This window comes from Tupaia chinensis, unplaced genomic scaffold, assembly GCF_000334495.1.
Source record: "Tupaia chinensis unplaced genomic scaffold, TupChi_1.0 Scaffold000527_1, whole genome shotgun sequence".
Classification (NCBI taxonomy): domain Eukaryota; kingdom Metazoa; phylum Chordata; class Mammalia; order Scandentia; family Tupaiidae; genus Tupaia; species Tupaia belangeri.
Genome location: NW_006160040.1, coordinates 7,295,282 through 7,304,664, shown reverse-complemented (window position 1 = coordinate 7,304,664; position 9,383 = coordinate 7,295,282). Strand labels below are relative to the sequence as shown.

The window sequence follows — 9,383 nt, the reverse complement described above, 5'->3', positions numbered from 1 at the left end:
TGGTCCTCCCAAAGGAGGAGACATTTCAGCTGAGACAGGAGGGTGGTAGACCTAAAGAGCAAGGAAGAACACTCCAGGAAGAGGAAGCAAGCTCAAGGCTCCTGAGACAGGAGCTGGGGGCCTTTAAGGAACTGAAAGGCAGGAGTACAGGGAAGGGAGGAAGGGGAGCTCAGAGGAAAGCTCGCAGGAGCCACATCTTGGATGATTCGAGACCACGGCTATGGCTTTGAATTTTACTCTACAGTAAGTGGGAAGTCAGGTGTTACAGAAACAGGAATGGGCAAAGCAGGACTTAAAATGCTATTTAAACACTTCCTGTTTAGGTGGGCTGTATGTTACGCTAGATTCATTGCCTTTAATTGTACAGATATTTTAAATATGTGTTTTATATCACTCCACTTTGTCACAGGTGATTTAGTCCATTATTTTAATAGATAAAAGAGTATTTTTTCACAGTTGTAGTAAATATATCATTTTGTTCTTTATAGGTATTTTATAAATATTTTATATTTGATTCCTACTAAGCCATACACATCTTTCTTTTGCAGACAAGGCACCAGTTTATCTTCTCTTGGTGCAAACCAAGACAGTAATTTTCTAGATCTGATCTTATATTTAAACTAAGACTTGATAACCTTTGTACTAATCAGGGATATTAAGTACAATTTTCTCTTTTCTGTTACAGCTAAAGAATGCTGACAGTAATCTGGTAGTTCTCTGGAAATTATTCCTCCCATTAATTTATTGATTCATTCCTTCATTCCTTCATTTTTCCCAGTCACTAACTCAGTAAGTATTTCTGTAGTATCTCCCATGGGCCAGGTACTGGATTATCACTGGAGACATGAAGATGAGTAAGATAGTTTCTGCCCTCAAAGGCTCTCATCTTGGTAGGGGAGATAGACACAAAACAAGTACTCATGATGAAGTGGAATATGTTTATAATTACAATGGCAGTATGCACAGAAGCAAGGGGAGCCTAAAGTGGGAGAGTGATTCATTTTGCGTGGGAGAACTAGTACAAGTTTGACAGAACCTTTGGTGTTTGACTTGGGTCTAAAAGATTTGAGAAAGATTTCACTGGACAAAGATAAAGAGAAGCATCCCAAGAGGAAGTAACATGAGCAAAAATGAAAAGCAATGTGTATTTTTTAGATTTGTTCATTTACTTAATTTTATCAGAGGGCATGTGTGCTCACCAGGCAGAGACAGAGAGAGAGGAAGAGGGAGAACGCCCCCTCCAATGGACTGTGGTCACGTTGCAATTCATTCTCCTCATTTCTCCATCGTATTAGGATTTGGGGCAACCACTCACATGCTTCTAGCATGTTTTTCAAGACACTAGGGCCAGAGTTCCTACTGTGAGATTGGCCATGTGGAATCCGGCTCCTATAACCACCAGGCCATGAGCCAGCTCAATATATTTGTATATTTTTGTTCAAACAGTACATGTGCATGGTTTTAAAATGTAATTTTCAAGGAGAGGTTATAATAAGAAGTCTCTCCCCACATCTTCATTTCTACTCTACCCTCAGGGGCAACCTTTCTTTTTCTTTTTTAATAAAGCTGTTATTTTAGAATAGTTTTCGATTTGCAGAAACCTTGTAAAGTTAGTTCAAAGATATCCATATAGCCACATCCAGCTTCCCTTATTAATTATTACTAAATTAATAAATAAAGTTCATGGTAATGATATCTTAGTATGATGCTACATTTATCATCATTTATGAACTAGATTGATAAATTAGTAATCCAAACCCACACCTTATCCAGATTTCCCAAGGTTTTTTCTAGCGTCTTTTTTCTGGCCTAGGACCCCACATCACATTTAGTTGTCATTGTTTGTTGGGCCCCTCTCACCTGTGGCACTTTCTCAGACTTGCCCTGCTCTTGTTTTCTCTTTCATGTTGGGGAGGGGGGGTGATAGGAAGAATGATGTCCTCCCAAAGATACCCACTTCTTACTCCCCAGAATTGGTGAATATATTATGTTATATGGCAAAGTGGAATCAAGATTCCAGGGACCAGCAGTTGGCATAATGGCTTTGCCACTGAACTCCCATGTAGTCAACCGCAGTTCAAGTCTCAGACCTGGTGGCTTAAATTCACACCGGGCGCATGTACATGAGTGCTCAAGATCCTAAGAGGAGAGTGGAAGAGAAAGGATTTTGGCGTGGCCATCCCTCCTGGGGTGTGATTTCTCACTTTCTATCTTTCTGTCTCTCTCTTTCTGGCGAGTGCACATGCTCTACAGCAAAAACCTCTCCTCCCCACACCAAAAAAAAAAAAAAATTCAGAAGGAATTAGGGTAATTCATCAGTTGATGTTAAAGTGGAAAGAGCTGCCTGGATTATCCAGGTGGGCTCAGTGGAATCACAGCCCCCTTAGAAGAGGAAAAGAGGCAGAAAAGAGCCAGAGAGCTGGCAGCATGAGCAGGACTGTGTCAACATGGCTGGCTTTGAACATGGAGGAAGTAAACCATGAGCCAAAGGGAGTCTGAGTAAGGCGTGGGGACAAGTTTCCCCCACAGTCTCCAGAGAGGATCGCAGCCCTGTTGAGGTCTTGGTGTTCGCACAGTGAGATCTATGATGGACTTTCGACTTACAGAACTGAGAGGCAGTAACCTGGTGTTGTTTTAAGACTCTCAGTTTGCGGCATTTTGTCATAGCAGCGATAGAAAATTAACACAGGGCCTCCTTCATAAAGCCTATTCCATGTTGACTTCACTTTGGCGTGACTGGGTAGGAAATCATGTTGTTAGAGAATGCAAAATGTGGCATGCAGTGATCTTTACCCAGGAACTGCCCAGCAAAAATATCCTCTGGTATCCTGCCTGAAAGGCTATGTGCATTCAAGGAGCAAAAGGAGTTTTTTTTTTAAAAAAAAAAAAACCAAACCCCTGGGAGTCTGACCATCCATGGGCAAATGTGCAATGCAACCTCTTCCTTGCAGTGCTATGCTGAAACCCTGAACATGCTGGGCATATTGTCTTCAAATCCTCAGTCTCTTGTCTTCTATTTCTTCAAAGAATAAATCTGCTTCTAGTTAGGGAGAGATTCCACACTGCTGGGGTTTTAAGCCTAAGTCGCACACAAGGTGGGTAAGCAGTTTTTCACGTATTCAACCTCTTCCCACACTCTCTTCTGTACTAGTTCCCTCAAATCCTGAGCTTCTCCAGAATTCAATAGAAAAATCTTACCCTTTCCTTATTGGTACCACCCAGCCTATTTATCCCTTAAGATATCGCATCCCACATCCTTCTGCAGGCTCTATGACCTGGTGGTTAAGGCAACCAGATCCCATATGGTTGACTGGGCAGCTGGCATCCCAGACTCAGCAGTTTGAGAAACACACCAGGCATGTGTGCATGTGTGCCCCAAATCCCAACAGGCAGGAGAGATGGAGGAGAAGGAATTGTGATGAGACCATTTTCCATGGAGGGTACTTTCTTCTCTCTCTCTGTCTCTCAGTCTCTCTCTGGCAAGCTCAAATGCCCGCTAGCAAAATATAATAATAATAATCAAAAATAAAGATATGGCATCCTCAATCCAGTTCTACCAGGCACCTCTCCTCCATCCCTTTTCTGTCTTTTGAAATATGAACAAAATATTTCATTAATTGATGCCCTCTCTCATACTCCCTGTATGTACAAATTTAAGCCTCTTTATTCCAGTTAAATATTTTAGGAGAATCTGTGAAAGGAGAGGCCGTCAGCTTGCTTGTTGGTCCTTCTAGCTTTAATATGAAGAAGGGGGAAAACATGTTAATGATTAACAGTACAGACTGGGGGAACCAGCAGTTAGCGTAATGGCTATATCGCTGGGTTCCCACATAGTCGACCGCGGTTCGCGTCCCGGACCCGGTGGCTTAAAACTCACGCCGGGCGTGTGTGCGTGCGTGCCCAAGATCCCAAGAGGAGAATGGAGGAGAAGGGACTGCAGCGTGACCATCCCCCCTGGGGGGTGATTTCTTGCTTTCTGTCTCTATGTCTCTCTCTGTCTGTCTGGCAAGCGCACACGCCCTATAGCAAAAAACAAACAAACAAACAAACAAAAAAAACCTCTCAAGAAAAAAATAAGTACAGACTGACCTGCATTTAAAATGCTGCCTCTGTCATAGATCTATAAGACTGAGCGACTTACTTATTCTCTAGGAATCCCAACATCCTCTCTGTAAAATGGGAATAATACTGACACCTCCTCACTGGGTTGTGTTGGGGACCAAATGAATACATACGTGTAGCACAGTCTTTGACATTAAGCAATTCCTAACAAAACCTGGTGATGGCCATTATGTGGGCAAGAAAAAATATGGCATACTAGTAAAGAGAACTTTGGGACATGAGGTAAGAAATGTAAGTCAAGTTGGTTTTATAAAGAGATCAATTGTAGCAGTGATCAGCTCAGAGAAGATAGGCAGGGAAGTCAGTTATGTGACTATTTCAAGAGAGGGTCAGCCAGTGGCACAGCAGTGACTCAGTCCTCTGTGATGTTCTGGACTCACAGGGGAGTGTGCCTCAGGCTCACATTCTGAGGTTTCTCTGTACATGCCTTGATCTGAGCTGGCTAAGGCTGGGGGTGAATCTCAGTAGGAAAGCCCTTTGGGGTGTCTGTGTGTGTGTGTGTGTGTATCTCATAGAAGAAACTAATAAATAAACTTAAAAAAAAAGACACGCTGAATACATGTACCCCCAAAATGATGCCATTTGCAGAAAAGATAGGATCAATTAAGGCTAGGTTTTGGCAAATGACTCTTAATCCCAGCTGCTTGCAATTCTTTGGCGAGTAGGTTTGTTCTTCGTTTTGTCTGTTTGTTGGTTTGTTTTATAACACTCATGCCTGGATCCACACTCAGACCACTGAATCAGAATGTTGGGGTGTGAGGAGTTGCAGGTTACAGTACACTATAGGCATAGCAAAGTCCAGGAACCATGCCTCACACAACTGATCCTAAAAATGGCACAGAAATGGCATCAAGAAACCCCAGTCACAAAAAATATCAAGGGGTTGACCACAAGTTCCTGAAGAACATGTACTTTGCCGAAAAGCACAAGAAGAAGGGCCTGAAGAAGATGCAGGCCAACAACGCCAAGGCCATGAGTGCATGTGCAGAGGCTATCAAGGCCCTCATGAAGCCCAAGGAGGTTAAGCCCAGGATCCTGTGGGGCAGCAGGAAAAAGCTCAGTAGACTTGCTGAAATTCTCTACCCCAAGCTCAGAAAATATGTTCATTCCTGCATTGCCAAGGGTCCCAGTCTCTCCTGGTCGAAGGCCAACACGGCAAGGCTCAAAGCAAGGCTCAGTCTTGGCTGCAGCTCCAGCTCAGGCTCCCAAAAGGGTCCCAGCCTTCACTAAAGCTCTGAGGTACAGGCCTCTGCCCACGAGGGGACAGAAGGACTAGCAACCCCTGTACTTCTCACTCGGTATGCTGACATTCTCTTATGCTGTTTGTACAAATAAATATGAAGCCGGGGGGTTGGGGGGGGGAATACCTGGAGACAAGACCTAGGCATTTGTTTTTAAAGCCTCCCAGGTGATGTGAATTTGCATCTAGGCTTGAAACCAGTGGTTTAGAAGGACCAAGTTATAGGACTGGTAGACTGAATGTCTGAGGGCACAAAAGAAGAGGGAAAGTTCAGAATAAAAGTTTTTGCTTTGAATGTTGGTTGGGTAACGCTTTAGTCTTAGGAATATGTGTAGGGGATAACGCAGACTACTTCCAGCAGTTTTTTATGGATGACCCCATGGGTAAGAGGACAGACGTTGGGATTTCTGGTTGAACTAATGAAGTATATTTCTAATTATCACACTGCTCATCACCACCTGCTCCACCTTTAGGGAAAGTGAATGTTGGAACATTGTTTCTCCCTAGTGCATTTGCAGCTGTTAAGGGGCTGCTGCCAGGGCTTCAGGGACCTCAGGGGGGCAGTCATTGCAGGTCCATGGCTGAGATGGTTGGGGAAAGAGGTTACAGATCACCATTCTTGACAGGAGCTCAAGGTCAGGTTTGCAGTGGCTGTAGTAGTTTTATTTATTTAGGATTTCAACCTGCTTACTTTCTAAAGGATTTGAGGTAGCTTATCAGATTAAACTAAAGGACACAATTAGGAAATCAAAACAGAGACCACCAGAAAGCCTGGAAGAAATAGGTGCTTCCAGACATCTGAGAAGAGCTGTTCTCTATTATCTGGGCCTTGATGTAGGCTCTTGTTCTCCACAAGACACTCTGGATTGCTTGGTCTTTAGGTTTGACTCTTAAAAAAAAAAAAGGTCACACCCTTGGGCTAGCAGATGGCATGGTAGTTAAGGTACTGGACTCCCACATGGCCAACCATGGTTTGAGACCTGGACCTGGTGGCTTGCTTGCTCTCTCTCTCTCTTTGGCTAAAATTAGATAATAATAATGATGAATAAAATTAAATAAAATAATTCTTTTTTTTTTTTTAGAGGTTTTCGCTATAAGGTGTGTGGGCTCACCAGACAGACAGAGAGAGACAGAGAGATAGAAAGCAAGAAATCACCCCCCGGGGGGATGACTATGCCACAATCCCTTCCCCTCCATTCTCCTCTCGGGATCTTGGGCACGCACGCACACGCACCCGGCGTGAGTTTAAGCCACCGGGTCCGGGACTCAAACTGCGGTCGACTACGTGGGAGTCCAGCGACATACCCATTACACCAACTGCTGGTCCCAATAAAATAATTCTTTAAAAAATAATCATACTATGTTCCAAGAGAGACCAGCTTTTCTCATGAAACAACACTTGAAGAGGTTTTCATACCTACATCTGTCTTCCCTTAACTAACACATTTCTGGAGGAGGAAAGGAAAGAGGGGGCTAAACAAATGCTCCAGGTACTCACAGACTCAGCACACGCAAAGCCCGTGGCACGTGACCTTGTCAGAGGCCTGGCTCTGGATTTGCAAGCCGCATAGACTTCTTCACCCATAAAAAGGACTGTACAGATATATTTTATCCACAACACTTGGACTCAGTATCTCTTACTAAATTAGAAAGGAAGGATAAAACTGTATATTCACAGACATTTACAGTGAATACATCCTTAGAACTGTCTTTCAAATAGTAACTTTATCAGTAGAACCCTTAGTACAAGCTGGAAGAGTTTATTCATCAGCAAATCTCCAACAACAATCTCTAGCTTCAAATTTATCTTGTTGGTAAAGTGAGAATCAAATAAATCAGATATGAGGACAAAATATTATATTCTCAATCAGACCCAAGACCAACCCAGCTCAATTTGACAGTCGGCAATAAAGATTCCTGGAGGCAAGTCAGCATTTTATTTAAAAGGAAATGTTGACTTTTCATAGGAATCTTTAAAAGGAAAAAAGAATGCATATTTGCTGCAAGATGGGGCTTGGGGACATATATATATATATATATATATATATATGTGTGTGTATGTGTGTGTGTGTGTCTATATATATATATGTATACATATACACACACATATATACATATATATATACACACCCATATATACACATATATATGAATGTATATATACACACACATATATATATACACATATATATGAATGTATATATATACACACACACACATATATATACATATATATATGAATGTATATATATACACACACACACATGTGGATACATATATATCCCCATATATATATCTGCCCATAGTACACGAGTCCAGGTAACTCTAACTTTGCTGGTACTATTTATACCTAATATTTTAAATTCTCACAAGAGTGAAACAAAGTTGGGAACCAGCAGTTAGCATAATGGCTATGTCGCTGGACTCCCACGTAGTTGACAGCGGTTCGCGTCCCGGACCCGGTGGCTTAAAACTCACACAGGGCGTGTGTGCGTGCATGCCCAAGATCCCGAGAGGAGAATGGAGGAGAAGGGATTATGGTGTGACCATCCCCCCTGGGGGGTGATTTCTCGCTTTCTGTCTCTCTGTCTCTCTCTGTCTGTCTGGCAAACGCACGCATCCTATAGCAAAAACCTCTCAAAAAAAAAAAAAAGAGTGAAACAAAGTAGGCATAATATCCCCATTTGACATTTGAGAAAACTGAAGTTAAATAATCTGCCCAAATCCAAACTCATGTTTTTCCAAAGTCTATAACTTTTCCATTACCCTTTTAATTATCAGTATGCTTCATTGAGTCTCCAAAGTTCTGTTTTATACAGCAAAAATACTTAGCATTTCCTGCAGATCTTTTTGTTAAAAGAAGTAAAATAACAATAAAAATGTTGACATGGCAAGTAGTAATATCTGCTACATCTGTGTAATTCTTCAAGTCTGTTAGTTTTTTATTATTATTTCAACAATTCTGTGGGTTGGTTTGTGATTGAAAGAGTTCATCTTTCTTTTTTTTTTTTTTTTGGAGAGATTTTCACTGTAGGGCGCGTGCGCTCTCCAGACAGACAGAGAGCGACATAGAGACAGAAAGCGAGAAATCACCCCCCAGGGGGGATGGTCATGCTGCAATCCCTTCTCCTCCATTCTCCTCTCAGGATCTTAGGCACGCATGCACATGCGCCCGGCGTGAGTTTTAAGCCTCCGAGTCCGGGACACGAACCGCGGTCGACTACGTGGGAGTCCAGCGACATAGCCATTACGCTAACTGCTGGTTCCCAGAGTTCATCTTTCTTGACCTTGTGGAAAAACTGAGAGCCCCAAGAGTTCAATGGTTTGAACAAGGAAGTCAACTGATACAGAGGCCAAAAACAATAGCTTCACTCCAAACTCAGCACTCCTCTACCTTCACACGTTTCACCAGGCCTCATTCCAGCACGATGACTGTTGTTCCTAATGAGGATTATATCATACATCAAAGGTCATTTTTACCTAATCTGTATAAGGTATCAGAATAATAAAGAGGTTATCTAGCAATGAGAAGCAAAAAGGAAAGGTATTGGCCCCACATTGCTAAGAAAAAGCACAGGAGAAGCTGCATAAGAGCCCCAGTGCAGGAATTTAAGGTGCCCAGTTTCCAGAGTCAGAGAGCCAGGGCGAACGCCAGTTTTAATTCTACTGGTGAGGACACCCCTTTCCCCTCCTGATGGGTGGCCAGGGTTAGAGGTTAGGTCTAGGGGCTGGAGAGACTACTGGTTTCCTGTACCAGGCAAAGCACCACCCTCTGGTTTATAATCCACAGGGCCTTCAGGCTGGCAGGTTTCTGCAAACAAATGGTTGAAAGATCACTTTTCACACTTGATTCCCGTTCCCAGAAAAGGAACTTCTATTTTAAGTATTCAGTTATATTCAGCAAGTATTTATACTGAATACTGAGGTCAGCGCCATGCAACTGTTAGAGAGAATTGCTATTATTATTCCCCAAATAAAATGTGAAGGGATATAAGCTAGTGTGACAGTGTAGAGAAGACAA

General features: G+C 42.6%; 1 pseudogene; it reads left to right on the top strand.

The window, feature by feature from the left end:
* Positions 1-4,929: 4,929 nt before the first annotated feature.
* LOC106735777 (60S ribosomal protein L29 pseudogene) lies at positions 4,930-5,352 on the top strand (annotated as a pseudogene).
* Positions 5,353-9,383: the final 4,031 nt, after the last annotated feature.